Raw genomic sequence first — 17,399 nt, forward strand, 5'->3', positions numbered from 1 at the left:
GTTAAGATTGGGCTAAGGTAGTGGAAAGCTAAAAGATTTTGGGCAGATTTTTATTAGTATATATGTTTTTGTTGTATAAGCACACTCTGCACCTAATGAAATATTGACGATAAATCTAAACTTGTGGGTTTTGTATATGTTTAAAGGACCTCTCATGTTTAAGATTATGGAATGTTAAGTTTAATTCGTGTAATGACATGAACTTATGGTAAATATTGGTTTTGTGACTGTATAGACTCCCACACTTGTGAATTTGTGTTGTGGTTATTATTTTGGTGAGTTGGGTTCAGATTTTATGAATCATCGAGCGATGTGTTGTATGTTTATGAACTGCATAGGGTTTATAAATTTGTAGATTATAGAGGTGAAATTTTGATCTGAATATTTTCTTAGTGACCTCAAATGTGTGATTGGATCCTGGATGGATTTATGTTGAAAAATTTTTAATATTATCGATATTTTGAGGGGCGTGACAGATGTGGTATCAAAGCATGATTTGAGGATCACTAAAATATTTGATATGTTGACGTGCAAAATATATTAAGGTCTAATAAACTATTGTGAATGGTGGAAATTTTCTTTGATGCATTTTAGGAATCTAGGATGATGAGGACATATGGTCCTCCTATTTCATTTGTTTCTGATTAATTAAGGGGAATGAAAGGATTGATCGGGGATATTGAATCAGAGTGGCGCAACAGAAGCATGATGAATCTAATTTCATTGGTGGTAGAAAAATGGATGATGCAAACAGAGAAGATATTTGGTGTACAAAATTGTTCTGATGATCAAAAGATTTCTTTTGCCACCTTATATTGGAAGTAGAGGCTAATCATTAATGGGAACAATGAAAAGAATTTTTGAAGATCAGTGGCAAGAATGATAAGGACAAGTTTACCAATAAAAATATGATTGGAAATGAATCAGAAAGTAATAACAAGAGGGTCAAGACATTTAGATTTAAAATGGGAAGTCACCACAAAAGACTCAATCACGTGTGAATTGCAAGTTAAATTATGAAATAAGTTTGTGTTTTCGGGTGATTGGAGTCTATTTTGCTTGTGAAAAGTTGGATCATAAAATAAAAGACTACCCCTTGAACAAGAAAAAAGAGTCACTGCCTCATAAATCAAAAGCCCATGTCAGAGTGTATGCTATCACTGAATATGACTCTAAAACTTCTGAATTAGTGATCAAAGGTATTATGCATGTTTATGAAAGAATGCAAATACTTGTTTGACCATGGGTCCTATCTACGATTTGATTCGTAACATATTGCCTATCACTTGGGTATTCAATCTAGACCACTGTATTATGTGATATATGTAAATACAATCATTGGAGATTCTTTGATAACGGACTTGAATCTGGTCCTCTTGTATGATTTTATTGGAGAACTTGAACTCCTTGCTGATTTGATTCTCCTAGAGATACAAGGGTTTGATATTATACTTGGCATGGATTGGTTATCTTCTCATCACGCTAGTATTGATTGTTATAAAAAAATAATAATTACTTACTGCATACCAGATCAGCCTATATTTTACTTTGAGGGCATTAGGCATGATTTGCCTCCTTGCTTGATATCAGCACTTCAAACTTATCGTCTTATGTAGAAGGGTTGTTTTTGTTATAAGGTGTGTGTAAAGGAGCATTCAAATCAGGAAACCCATCTAGATGAAATTTCAGTGGTCAAAGAGTTCCTTGACGTATTCCCAGATGACTTGCCTGGTTTACCTCTAGATAGAGAGCATGAATTTGTTATTGATCTGGTCCCTAGTACAACCCCAATATCTAAGCCTCCCTACAGAATGGCACCACTCGAGCTAGAGGAATTAAAGAAGCAACTACAAGAATTATTAGATAAGGGCTTCATACGACCCAGTGTTTCACCGTGGGGTGCTCCGGTATTATTAGTGAAGAAGAAGGATGGAACGTTAAGGCTTTGTATTGATTATAAACAGTTGAATCAGATGACCATCAAAAACAAGTATCTCATACCTAGAATTGATGATTTGTTTGATCAACTACAGGGTGCATAAGTATTCTCTAAGATTGATCTGAGGTCAGGTTATTATCAGTTGAAGATCAAGGAGGAGGATATTCCAAAAACAGCTTTTAGAACTCGATATGGTCACTATGAATTCTTAGTGATGCCTTTTTGTTTGACTAATGCCCCTGCACCTTTTATGGAACTAATGAATAGGATATTTCAACTGCTCTTCGATGATTGTGTAATTGTATTCATTGATGACATATTGGTGTATTCAAGGAGTAATCAAGAGCATGAGGAACACTTGAGAAATGTATTGTCCATACTAAGAGAAAAGAAGTTATATGCAAAGTTTAGCAAATGTGAATTTTGGTTGAATGAAGTTGCTTTCTTAGGCCATGTGATTTCAGGGAAGGGTATATCTGTTGATCCAAAGAAAGTGGAAGCTGTAGTTGAATGGGATGTACCAACAAATATAACAGAAGTTAGAAGTTTCTTGGGCATGGCAGGTTATTACAGGAGATTTGTAGAGGAAATAGAAAGACTCGATGATATTGATGGCCTCCATTCAAGTGTAATATGATCTTATTAAACAAATTAAGGAAGGACAATTACGAGATCCACGTTTAATCTACTTGAGGAATGAAGTAGAAAAGGAATTGAAACCAAAATTTCAAGTTTCAAAGGATAGCCTATTGAGATTTGGGGAGAGAGTATGTGTACCAAATGAACCAGATATCAAGAATCAAATCCTAAAGGAAAGTCATACTTCAAAGTACACCATGCATCCTAGGAGCACTAAGATGTATAGAGATCTCCAAAGTCATTATTGGTGGGACGGCATGAAGAAGGAAATTGCAATGTATGTTTCAAAATGTTTGACTTGTCAGCAAATCAAAGTAGAATACCAAAGACCTGGAGGGTTGTTGCAACCTTTAGATATCCCTGAATGGAAATGGGAATGTATTACCATGGATTTTATTTTAGGATTACCCAGAACCTCTAGAAAGCATGATGCTATTTGGGTTATCATTGATAGGTTAACAAAATCTGCACATTTCCTACCGATTAATCTGACTTATTCGCTTGATAGACTTGCAGATTTATATGTCAATGAAATAGTAACACTTCATGGTATTCCAAAAGAGATCATCTCTGATAAAGACTCCAGATTTCTCTCTAGATTTTGGAGCAGATTACAGGAATCTATGGGCACTAAAGTTAAGTTTAGTACTGCATATCATCCTTAGACTGATGGTCAGTCAGAAAGAATAATTCAAACACTTGAGGATTTGCTTAGAGCCTATGTTATGGATTGGAAAGGTGAATGGGATAAAGATATTTCACTTATTGAGTTCACTTATAATAATAGTTATCATTCAAGTATTTAGATGGCTCATCATGAAGCTTTATATGGGCGAAAGTGCATAACACCTATATGTTGGGAGGAAGTTGGTAACAGAAAGTTGTTAGCACCAGACAAAGTACAAGAAACTACCGAGAAAATTTAAGTTATAAGGAAAAGGTTAAAAATTGCTCAGAATTGTCAAAAGAGTTATGTTAACAATAGAAGACGAGATATTAAGTTTGAAATTGGAGATTTTGTATTCTTAAAGGTCTCCCCTTCCAAAGGCATTATAAGGTTTGGGAAGAAGGAAAGTTAAGCCCAAGATTTATTAGACCTTTTGAGGTTCTAGAGAGGGTTGGTTCTGTCGCTTACAAGATTGCCTTGCCACCATTATTGTGCCATATCCATAATATATTTCATGTTTCGATGATTAAGAAGTATATACCTGATCCTTCTCATATCATTGAGTATGAGCAGATGGAGATCGATAAAGATTTATCTTATGTGGAAGAGCCCACTAAAATTGTTGATAAGAAGGAAAAGATCCTAAGGAATCGGGTCATCCCTCTGGTGTAAGTAATTTGGAGACATCATTTTGGAGAGGTAACAACCTGGGAGCTAGAGGAGGAAATGAAAAAGGTTTATCCCCATCTTTTCATCGATAGAGGTATGATAAATTTAGAGGACTAAATTTTTCTTTTAAGGGGTGGAGAGTGTAACATCCCTCATTTCTGAATTTTCGTATAAGTTTCTAGTTGTAATGTAAGTATCTATTTTAAATTTGATAAAAGAGCTAAAGTATGAATTTGAGAACTTATTCATAAGATTTGGAGGATTTGTTCAAAAAAAAAAATCTGAGGACCTATATGTAAACCCTAAGGACCTAATCGTAAATATAATAATACAAGGACTAAACTATAAAATGTATAAAATTACAAATCCCACCGTTTAAGCCTCTCTGCCTTCGTTCTTAAGGAACCAAAGAAGGCAGCTGCATGGATGAACAGAGAAAGAAAGAAAGAAGAATGAGGAAAAAAAGGGGGAAGAAGAAGAAGAAAAAATTTGGGGCTTTAAGGTTTCTTGCTCAAATCTTCTCATTTAGGGTCATAATTCTCAAAGACAAGTGTTCTAACCCCATCCTATAGAAGTATTAGTCTCTGTTCTTATATTGATTCTGAAAGATTTCTGCTTAGAACCTGATATTTCTCTCTTTGGACATAAAACCAAGGATCTGGAATTTTTTCGGTAAACTGACCCCTATACACTCTTTCAGCTATAATTTTTAGCACCAAATGTGGATTCAGACAGGACCTAGTTCTTTGAAATTATACTCTTATATCTTTCTTTTGACACTAATTTTGTAGATTTTGGACACCGAATAGTTACCCAAACGTCTATTTCAAATAAGCCTATAGATGCTGTAGAACAGGGATCAAAATTTCTGACCTTTCGATACTAAAATACCTATAAGTCCCTGTTGGAAATTCTGATATATACCAAACTGACTTCATTCAAAACTAAACTTGTATACCTTTCTTTTGACATATAGATTGAAAATTTTAGAATTCAAATGTCTATCCTATTATCTGTTGAATCTGACCCTATGAATTCTGCAAAACAGTGATTTTGTTTTTGACCTTGTGTTACCAAATCAAAGGTAACTCCTTGTTGGAAACCATGATTCATACGAAGTTTATTTCATCAGAAAATAGATTAATATATCTTTCAACAATAGCCTTCTTGAGGGTATTGGAGCATAATTGATAATCTGAAGTATTTATCTAATGTGCCTCTCGAATTCTGTCAGAAATCGAGCTTTGATCGATTTCGCATCTTCTATTTTCATTCGTTTGGAAATGGATTTTATTCAGTTCCCTTCACTCAATTGTGGCTTATATTAATGCTTGAATTCTTGTTTGCAAGAGTCTATAAATTATTTCCATTCCTGAACATATTTTGTAACGTTTATGCTATATCACATTGACTTATATAGGCACATGTATATCCCATTGTTCCGCATTTGCTTTCGATATGTGCCTATTCTAATTTCATTCCTTTGGATATTGAATTCATCTAATCTTCTTATTTGAATTGAGTTGTATGTGATTTCTTGGATTCCTTGTGTGCCCTTGCTTTCATTTCCTTTCAAGTCTGAATACAATGGTGAAAGATTATTGCTTACTTCGTTTTGACTCGTAAAGGCACATGTACGTTTTGTTGTTCCGCGTGTGCTTCTGATATGTGTTATTCATTTTTCATACTATCCTTTTGTACTCTGGTGTTTGTGGGATATTCTGAACCTTTACCAGAAATGGTGAAGGGAGTTATGCATAGAGCCTGAGATGCTCTGCCGGCCCTTATGACTTCACTCAGACGTGGGTGGATGGAGCTCCCAGACGTGGGAGACCTCCCAGACGTGAGAGACATATGTTTGGTGGTCATTCAGAAATGGATGTACCATATTATGTTATGGTCCCACTTCACCTTCTGTATGTTTTATATGGTATCCAGAGCTTTGGTTATGTGTTTCTATACATGCTTTGGATATGAATGATATAAATGCAACGTCAAATTCGACATTTGAGCTTCTGTTTCGTATTCATCTTTGAAATGCTCCGAAATGGTCCATACGCCATTGATATGTTCCGAAATATTTCATTTATCATTGATATGCTCCGAAACATTTCGTACGCCTTTGATATGCTCCAAAATGTTTCATTTGTTATTGTTATATTTCGAAATGTTACATAGGTTGTTAATATGCTCCGGAACATTTCATATGCTATTTATATGCTCCAATTACTCTATGCTCCATCTGTATGAATCAATTATGTTTGATTGAAATGATATTTGTGATTCTACACTTAATGAGATTATGTATATGGTTTCTTATATTCTGCCTTGCATTATGAAATCTTATTTGTTTAAAAATTTTCCTCTTTTACCATGGATATGTTAGTCAGTTGCTGAGCTTTATATGCTCACCTCGTTGTTGTATAAATTTTTCAGGATAGCTTGTCGCTCGCTTAAATGTTAAGATTGGGCTGAGGTAGTGGAAAGCTAAAATATTTTGGGCAGATCTTTATTAGTATATATGTTTTTGTTGTATAAGCACACTATGCACCTAATGAAATATTGACGATAAATCTAAACTTGTGGGTTTTGTATAAGTTTAAAGGACCTCTCATGTTTAGGATTATGGAATGTTAAGTTTAATTCGTGTAATGACATTAACTTATGGTAAATGTTGGTTTTGTGACTGTATAGACTCCCATACTTGTGAATTTATGTTGTGGTTATTATTTTGGTGAGTTGGGTTTAGATTTTATGAATCATCGAGGGATGTGTTGTATGTTTATGAACTGCACATGGTTTATAAATTTGTAGATTATAGAGGTGAAATATTGATCTGAATATTTTCTTAGTGACCTCAAATGTGTGATTGGATCCTGGATGGATTTGTGTTGAAATTTTTTTAATATTTTCGATATTTTGAGGGGCGTGACACCCCTCCCCCCCCCCCCCCCCCCCCCCTCCCTCCCCCTCTTAGTTTTCTTGATCCTAACATGTTGCATACCCGTCCATATGATAGATGTAGCTGGTTTTATAGCTGCTCGTGTAGGGACACGGGATATAGTACAAGTGCTCATTGGAGAATGAGTTCATTGATTGATCCGCTTACTGAATGCTTGATGGTTGATGATGCCTTATTGTCAGACAACGATTCCGTAGTCCTAGTGGTATATCTGGTCCTTAGACTTGAGATACCAAGGATGTCCTGTATGAATGCTCCACTCTTTAATACCAGACTTATAGGTTTGGCTATCCCAGATCTAGTTCATCTAGTCATTGGGAGTGGTAGTCGACCTTACGAGGGCTATTGAGTGTCAATAGAAGATCATCCACTCTCGGCGTCATGAGAGGAATATCCCATGTGTTCTTGCTCAGACAAATCCCTGGCCAAGGTCATTCGGGTTGAGAGAGATGAGTTCTCTGGGAGAATCCGATTAGAGCGAAACTCGAGTAGAAACCGTATGGGTTTGACAGCATCATGCTCGATATACTATCTCTGGGATATTAGATGGATGAGGGACTATAGGTACACGGTAACTAAGGATAGACAGGTTCAATGGATTGGATTCCCGTGTATCGTCTAGGGACTACGACGCAGTGGCCTAGTACATCCGTAGTCGATGAGTCAAGTGAATTATTACAGAGATAATAATTCACTGAGTTAGAAGGAGTTCTGACAAGTATGACTCACGGCCAGCTCGATATGAGTGCCCCATAAACTAATCTGCTTTATGATGAATTACGAATCATGACTTGATCTATGATATAAATGCCTTGAAATGATTGAAATATTTAACACTTTTATGCTCTTCCCCCTACTTTCTTCTTGTTTTCAATGATAAAATGGGGAGAAGTTTTGATCATGCATGGTAGGATATAATTTGACAAAATTGATACCATCATGATATGAAACATTTATAATGTACAATTATGCATGCAATACTTGTGCTTTCTAATTATGATGTGATGTATTGCATATGATGTAAATCATGATTTAAAATGCTATGAGTGCCAAGTTACACATTTTGAGAAGAAATTGTTATATTGAAATATTAATGTAATTATGAATGGTGATATGATATCATGCATGTAATACTTCAATTTATGATAATGATGCATGCTATGATAAAATATTCATGATGAAAAATTATCTTGACATTCATAACTTGATTATTCATCATTTGTCATGATTTTGAAATCGTTGTAAAAGGAAAAGAGAACTACAAAACTGTATTCTCTCTTTCTTTTTTACAATGACAAAGGGGGAGATAGCTAGCTTGTACAAGTCAAGAAGATGCAAAAACTTGATTTGCTAGCTTACCTATTTTAAGAAGCAAAGATTGCTAACTTGCTTATTTCAAGAAGAAAAATTGTCTTCTTGAACATCACTATCTTGAATATCTCAAGAAGCAAAACTTGCAATTTGCACATTGCAATAGGAAGCAAGAATCATGAGCTTACACAAGAAATTTATCTTGCATTTGCTTTCGAAATTTTTGCTAGCTTATATATTGTGAAACTTGTATATCGTAAAAATTGCTAGCTTGTTGGTCTAAAGAGAAGCAAAAAGTTGCTATCTCAAAAGAAGCAAATGTGCTATCTTGCCTATCTCAAGAGGCAAAAATGCTAACTTGCGCATCTAGCAAAGTGAGCAAAATTTTCAAGAAGCAAGAGTTGCCTTCTTGAACATCTCTAATTTGCTAGCTTGCATGATGTAGAACTTGCTATCTTGAACATTACCAAAAGTGCTATCTTATATGCTATAAAACTTGCATATCTAAAACTTGATAGCATGAATGTTCTAAGCATGATGTAACACTTGCTAAATCTTCTAGCTCCAAGATTGCATGATGATAAAACTTGATACTATGTTTTTCATGCAATGAGTTGAACCAATATCACACACACTTGATTGTAGTACTTCTCCTTTTTGTTGATGACAAAGGGGGAGAAGTATGTTGATGAAAGTATGTTGATGACATGACATGTGATGCATAAAGTTTATGCATATGTTCATGTTGACGTGTTGCAAGTATTCATGATGAATATTGCAATGACTTGAATTCAGTTTGAATTCAAGGTTCTATCAATATGGCATATTGATAGGGGGAGTTTGTTTAAACTCCGGGAGTTAAGGTTAACTCCGTCATCAAGTAGTTGTCATCATCAAAAAGGGGGAGATTGTTGAATCTCGTATTTTGATGATGAAACTACTTGATATATGTTTATGATTTAATCTGCGTTTTGAGTGACGCAGGATGCTTTGATCAGGATGAGACAATTAAAGCAGGAAAATCATGTTGTGCCGGAGGAACATGTCAGAAGATTGGACGTCGGGCCGGTGGATCGGTCGACGTATCGACAGAAGGCTTCGGGCCGTGGACTTGGGCATCGGGCCAAGAAGAGCGGGTATTGTGCCAAGGATATCGGAGTTGCGGAGTCAACTGGCCGATTGGGCAATAGGCCGCAGGAGAGGACGATGCGCCGAAGAATCAGACGAAGCGTCGAGGGACCAATGACATGCCGGACAACTTGGTTAATTGCTTAGGATTAATTGTCTCGATCGAAGTTTTGTTTTAATTGTGCAGGATTAACTATGATAACGATGAAGACATAAAGCGAAACAAAGTGTCGGAGTCAAGCGCGAAGGATTTGTTGCGAGTTCGAAAGTTCGACGGAAGTCCGAAGATTCGTTGGGAGTTCGCGGAGCTCGCCGAGAAAGATCGGAGCTTGCCGAAGAAGCTCGTTGGAACTCGTTAAGAACAAATCGTGAAGTCTAGGAGCTTGCCGGGAGTCCGCAGAATGGTTTCCGAGAGTTCATCGGAAGACCGCCGGAAGTTTGCCGGAAGCTCGCTAGAAGAAGTCTTGACTTGCGGACTTTGTAATAGCTTAGAAAATGTCTTTAAATTCATAGTTAGCACGTTAATTAGGGTTAGGATTAGGTGTTAATCCTATAACCCAAGTAGGGGCCAATTAGGCCCAAGTTCGGACTGGTTTGGACCAAGTTTGGAGCCAAACCAAGTGAGCTGGAATAGTGAAAGAGGTGCCACCGCCAGGGTTGGAGGTAGCACCGCCCAGGCTATGTCTTCCTGCGAGGTTGGGAGGTGCAACCGCCCCAGCCAGGAGGTGCAACCGCCAGGGCTGCGAGGCTGGGAGGTGCAACCGCCCCAGCCAAGAGGTGCAACCGCCCAGAGCTCAGTCTTCGAGCTAGACTGGGCGGTGCAACCTCCTCTGTCAAGAGGTAGCACCGCCAGAGCTCAAGTTTCGAGCTCTGCCAGGCGATGCAACCACCGAGCTCAGTCTTCGAGCTCTGGCAGAGAAGATGCATCAGCCTGAGCTCAGTCTCGAGCTCTGCCAGGTGATGCAATCACCAAGCTCAGTCTTCGAGCTCTGGCAGAGAGGTGCATCAGCCTGAGCTCAGTTTCGAGCTCTGCCAGGTGATGCAACCACCGAGCTCAGTTTCGAGCTCTGCCAGGTGATGCAACCACCGAGCTCAGTCTTCGAGCTCTACCAGGTGATGCAACCATCGAGCTCAGTCTTCGAGCTCTGGCAGAGAGGAGCAATCGCCTGAGCTCAGTCTTCGAGCTCTGCCAGGCGGTGGCACCTCTCCAGTCAAGAGGTGCAACCGCCTGATCCCAGAATTCTGGGATTTGATCGATTTGATCGTTTTGAGCTCGAATTTTGAATTGGGTTGGGGCCTATAAATACCCCACCCATTCAGCACTGAAAAGATATAGACCTACACCGAAATCTTGATCTTTTCTGTGATTCTAAGAAGCTCAAAAGTGTTGTAAAGCCTTTAAGTCTCCTCCTTCTGTTCTTCAAGTTTTCAGTTGTAAAGTGAGGAGAGAAAGGTCTGTAAAGGTTGTCTCCTGAGCCTGTCAAAAGGAGAGAAATTGTAAAAGGGCAGTTTGGCCTTCGCCTATTGAAGGAAGGCCCCTAGTTGACGTCGGCAACCTCGTCGGTGGAGGAAGCCAAAAGTGGAGTAGGTCAAGGCTGACCGAACCACTCTAAATCTCTGGTTTGCGTTTATTCTCGAGCACTTTATCATTACTGCAAACCTCCTTCATTACTACTGCTCTCTGCGCTTTCATGAACAAGTTCTAAGTGCTGTTCTTCCGAATCTGCATTCAGACGTAAATTCGTATTTTCATACATTACAGTTTACGTTTACGTTTGATTCTGCAGAACTGTCTTCCGTGCTTTTACGAACGAGCTTCTTTGCAGTTTACACTTACATTTTGATCCTATTGATAACTGCAAACTGTCCTCTACAATTTTACGAACGAGTTTCAACATTTAGACGTAAAACTGCATTCAGACGTAAATCGGCTTTCCTCGCACAATCATCAGATCTCAGTTTACGTTTACGTCTTGATTTCAACTGCATACTGCCTTCTGCGAGTATACAAACGAGTTTCAAAGTTTAGACGTAAATCTGCGTCTAGACGTAAAACTGCGTTTAGACGTAAATCTGCGTTTAGACGTAAAACTGCGTTTAGACGTAAATCTACGTTTAGACGTAAATCTGAGTTTAGACGTAAATCTGCGTTTAGACGTAAATCTGCGTTTAGACGTAAATCTACGTTTAGACGTAAAACTGCGTTTAGACGTAAATCTGAGTTTAGACGTAAACTGCGCTTAGACGCAAAACTGCGCTTAGACGCAATCTGCGCTTAGACGCAAACTGCACTTAGATACAAACTGAGAATTTGCTTTTGCATCATAATAGTTTTTGAACGAACGCAGCTTTTGGTTTTTAATCGCTGTAAGATTTCCGCTGCACTAATTCACCCCCCCCCCCCTCTTAGTGCTCTCGATCCTAACAAAGATGGGCAATAGAAGAGGAACAGCAAAGAGTACCTTGTAGAAAGGGCGAAACAAAAGCTTGATGAAGCTTCAAGTACATATCATGAATGCAAATGTGTCCAAGAGGAAACGAGATGAGATGAATAGTGCATACCTGTGGCATTGTAGGCTAGGTCACATCCATGAAAGAAGGATTCAAAAGTTACTAAATGATGGATATCTAGATTCATTCGACTATGTGTCATATACAACTTGCGAGCCTTGCCTTCGTGAAAAACTGACCAACTCTCCATTTTATGGAACTGGAGAGAGAACCACTGAGCTGTTGGAACTCATACATAGTGATGTATGTGGACCCATGTCAACTCATGTCATTGGTGGTTACTCCTACTTCATTACCTTTACTGATGATTTCTCAAGGCATGGATATGTGTACTTAATGAAGTACAAGTCCAAGGCGTTTGAAAAATTTAGAGAGTATAAGAATGAGGTGGAGAACCAGACTGAAAAGAATATCAAAACTCTTCGATCAGATCGAGGAGGTGAGTACTTAAATACAGAGTTTACTTAGTTCCTTAAGGACCATGGGATATTATCCCAATGGACACCTCCTTATACACCTCAGCTCAATGGTGTCTCTGAAAGGAGAAATCGTATGCTATTAGACATGGTACGGTCCATGATAAGTTTCGCTGACCTACCCATCTCATTCTAGGGATATGCCCTAGAAACCGCAGCTTACCTTCTGAACAGAGTTTCAATTAAGTCAGTAGTATCTATACCATATGAGATATGGAAAGGGAAGAAGCATGATCTTAAGGTTGGTAAGATTTGGGGCTGCCCTGCCCACGTTAAAAGATACAACCCCGCTAAGTTAGAATCAAGGACAGAGCGATGCAAATTTGTGAGATACCTCAAGAAAACTTGTGGGTATTATTTCTATCATCTCGAGGACCAAAAGGTCTTTGTAGCTAAGAGAACAGTGCTCCTTGAGAAGGAACACATTCTTGGCGAAGATAGTGGGAGAATGATAGAGTTGAGCAAGGTTGGAGAATCAAGCTCAAGCACCACTCTACAGCCCGAGTCTGTTTAGGTACCTACTACATAAGTTTCAACTTTATGTGGGTCTGATAGAATATCCCATCCTCCTGAGAGATATGTGGGACAAATTATAGGAGAGGATGTTGAGGATATTGATCATCAGACCTATGAGGAGGATATTATGAGTATAAACTCTGGGATGTGGCAAGAAGCCATGAATTCTGAGATGGATTCTATATAATCCAACAAGGTTTGGAACCTAGTTGATACGCCCGAAGGTATTGTACCCATCGGTTGCAAGTGGATCTTTAAGAAAAAGTTTGAAGTAGATCGAAAGGTAGAGACCTATAGCAAGGCTACTGGCTAAGGGGTATCGTCAAAGGCAATGTGTTGACTATGACGAAACCTTCTTACCTGTAGCAATGCTAAAATCCATCAGAATTCTATTGACTATTGCAGCACACTATGATTATAAGATCTACCAAATTGATGTGAAAATCGCATTCCTCAATGGGAACCTCACTAAGGAGGTGTATATGATGCAACCTGAGGGATTTGTGTCCAAGAACTGCCCAGATAAGGTATGTAGGTTGCTTAGATCCATTTATAGATTAAATCAAGCTTCCCGAAGTTGGAACATAAGATTTGATGAGGCAATCAGATCTTATGACTTCGTTAAGAACGAAGATGAGCCTTGTGTGTATAGGAAGGTAAGTGGGAGCGCTATCACATTTTTGGTGTTATATGTGGATGACATCTTGATCATTGGGAATGACGTAGGAATGCTATCCATAGTTAAGTTTTGGTTATCTAGACACTTCTCCATGAAGGACTTAGGGGAAGCATCCTATATCTTGGGGATTAGAATCTATAAATATAGATCCAAGAGGATGCTTGGCTTATCCCAGTCCAGGTACATAGAAACCATTATCAAAAGGTTTGGCATGAAAAATTCCAAGAGAGGTCTCATACCGATGAGACATGGGATATCGCTTTCTACGAGTATGTCCCCAAAGACTCCAGAAGAAAGGGCGAACATGGATATGATACTTTATGCCTCAGCAATAGGGTCTATCATGTATGTCATGCTATGTACTAGGCCTGATATAGCGCATGCTCTGAGTGTCACGAGCAGGTATCAGGCGGATCCAGGCTTCGAGCATTGGAAAGCAGTAAAGTGTATCCTTAAGTACTTGAGAATGACTAAAGATCTTTTATTAGTATATGGAGGTAGTAGCCTTAAGGTTGAAGGCTACACAGACTCAGGTTTTCAGTCTGATGTCGATGATAGCAAGTCGAATTCGGGGTACGTGTACACCTTGAATAGAGGAGCAGTGTGCTGGAAGAGTTCCAAGCAAGATACTACTGCTGACTCGACCATAGAGCCGGATTACATTGCTGCATCAAATGCAACAAAGGAGGGAGTCTGGGTGAAGAAGTTCAACACAGATTTGGGAGTCGTGCCAAGTAACGAGGAGCCGATCTCCTTATATTGCGATAACAACGAGGCGATTGCTCAAGCAAAGGAACCTAGGTCTCATCAGAAATCTAAGCATGTTCTGAGGATGTTCCACCTTATCAGAGAGATCGTAACCCGAGGAGATGTAGTAGTGGAAAGAGTTCCATCCGAAGATAACATTGTAGATCCACTGACAAAGCCGTTGTCTCAGATTGTCTTTGAGCGTCACAAGGGTCTGATGGGGATCAGACATATAGGTGATTGGCTTTAGGTCAAGTGGGAGATTGCTAGTCATAGGTGCCCAACAAGCCAATCACGTGAGTGATGGCACGTGTGACTTGATACAGAATCTTTTTGCTTATTATATTTTGGCATATATCACTTTATAACTATTGCATATATACATATATATATTGTGATGTCCTTGGATTTGTGCAATGAGAATTGGATCATGATAAGATCATGAAAATGAGATCGATTCACCTTTAAACATATATCCTAAATAATCTCGATCATAGGTTACATGAGAGAGATATCATGATAACCAGACAGACTAGTGTGCTGTATACCCGTCCATATGATGGATACAGCTGGTTTCAAAGCTGCTCGTGTAGGGAAACTAGGGATACCGTACAGGTGCTCATTAGAGAATGAGTTCACTGATTGATCCGCTTACGGAATGCTTGATGGTTGATGATACCTTATTGTCAGACAGCTATTCCATAGTCCTATTGTTATATCTGGTCCTTAGACTTGAGACACCAAGGATGTCCTATATGAGTGTTCCACTCTTTAATACCAGACTTATAGGTTTGGCTGTCCTAGATCTAGTACAACTGGTCATTGGGAGTGGTAGTCGACCTTACGAGGGCTATTGAGTGTCAATAGAGGATCATCCACTCTCGGCGTTATGAGAGGAATATCCCATGTGTTCTTGCTCAGACAAATCCCTGGCTAAAGTCATTCGGGTTGAGAGAGAAAGAGTTCTCCGGGAGAATCCGATTAGAGCGAGACTCGAGTAGAAACCGTATAAGTCTGATAGCACCATGCTCGATATACGGTCTCTGAGATATTAGATGGATGAGGGACTATAGGTACATGGTAACTGAGGACAGACAGGTCCAATGGATTGGATTCCCCTATATCACTTGGGGAATACGGCGTAGTGGCCTAGTACGTCCGTAGTCGATGAGTCAAGTGAATTATTACAGAGATAATAATTCACTGAGTTAGAAGGAGTTCTGACAAGTATAACTCACGGCCAGCACGATATTGGGACTAGAGGGTCACACACATATGGCAGGTATTGCGATGAGGAGAGGTTCGGATATGAGATATCCGACGGAGCCCTTTTCTTATTGGATATCCAATAAGCCCCTGAATTATTGAATCCCATGGACGAGATCCAATAAAAGCCAATGAGAGATTATTGGATAGAGATCCACTAATCTAACAGGCTTGGGTTATTGGATGCAGATCCAATACCCAGTAGGCGAGGATCCATTAGGGTTTGACAGGGGAACTCTATAAATAGGAAGGATTCAGAGCCTTATAGGCTAGAGCCTTTGCTTGCCTCTCATATTCTCCTTCCCCTCTCCACCTCAGAGCAGGCCTGGAGTTTTGAGGAGCGTCGTCGCAGCCCTACTGTGTGGATCACCACTAGAGAGGAGGACGCTTGACTTCCTTCACCCTCTCCTAAGGATATGCAAGGAAATAGGGATATACGATCTCCCTAGGTAACACAATCTATTCTATACGTAGTTTTTCAGTTTCGTAGATTTTGTACACTAATCTTCGCATGACGACGAACATCTCATTGGGAATCGGGAATTTTATTTTCTTGTTCTTCTGCTGTGCATGTGATGTCGCCCCCAAAGATTTTTCCAACATTAAACACATACAAAATTTACTCAAGACTCATTTTAATCGGATTCTCTTAGAAAAATTCTTTCTCTTTCAATCCGAATGACCCTAGCTAGGGATTTGCTTGTGCGAGAACAGATAGGATATTCATCTCATGATACCGAGAGTGGATGATCCTCTATTGACACTCAATTGCCCTCATATGGTTGGCTACCACTCCCGAAAATCGGCTATGCTAGATCTGAAACTTTCAAACCTATAAGTATAGTATCAAAGAGTAGAGTACTCATACAGAACATCTTTGGTTTCTCAAGTCTAAGGACTAAACACACAACTAGGACCATATAATCATTGTTTAACAATGAGGTATCATCAACTATCCAACATTCTATGTGTGGATCATTCAATGAACTCATTTTTCAATGAGCACCTGTACTATATCCTTAATGTCTCCCCACAACAACTGTGAGACCAACCGCTTCCATTATATGGATGGATATATAGTACATTAGTCTGTGCAGTTAACTCAATATCATTCTCAAGAAACCTATGACCGAAAATATTTAGGGTCTATGTTTATAGGTGAATTAGTCTCATTATCATAATCTCATCATGATCTAATTCTTATTACATAGATCCAAGAACATTACAATATATGCAACAAGAAATATAAAGTAAAAAAATATTATTATAATAATAAGTAAAAAGATCATGTAGCGTGTCACGCGTGTCATCACTCACATGATTGACTTATAGTGCACCTTTGACTAGGACCTAAGGATATACTTTATTATTTTCTAATGTTCCAAACTTGGATCCACTTGATACCTACTCGTAACACTTAGAGCATGCACTATATCAGGCCTAGTACATAGCATAATATATATGATAAATCCTATTACTGAAGTATAAGATATTCTATCCATGTTTGCCCTTTCTTCAAGAGTCTTTGGAGACATACTTCTAGAAAGTGATATTTCATGTCTCATCAGTATGAAACCACTCTTAGAATTTTCTATGCCAAACTTTTTGATAATGCTATCTATATATCTAGACTAGGACAAGCTAAGCATCCTCTTGGATCTATTTTTATAGATTCGAATTCATAAGCGGATCATTCAGTAAACTCATTCTCCAATCAACACCTGCATTATATCTCTAGTGTCCCCACACAAGAAATTATAAGGCTACTTGTTTTCATCATTTGTAGGATATATAGCACACTAGTCTATTTGGTTGTCTTGGTGTCCCATTCGAATAACCTATAACTGAGAATATTTAAGGTATATGTTTATAAGTAAATTGATATCATT

This window comes from Musa acuminata, chromosome BXJ3-7 (genome assembly GCF_036884655.1).
Source record: "Musa acuminata AAA Group cultivar baxijiao chromosome BXJ3-7, Cavendish_Baxijiao_AAA, whole genome shotgun sequence".
NCBI classification, from domain to species: Eukaryota; Viridiplantae; Streptophyta; class Magnoliopsida; order Zingiberales; family Musaceae; genus Musa; species Musa acuminata.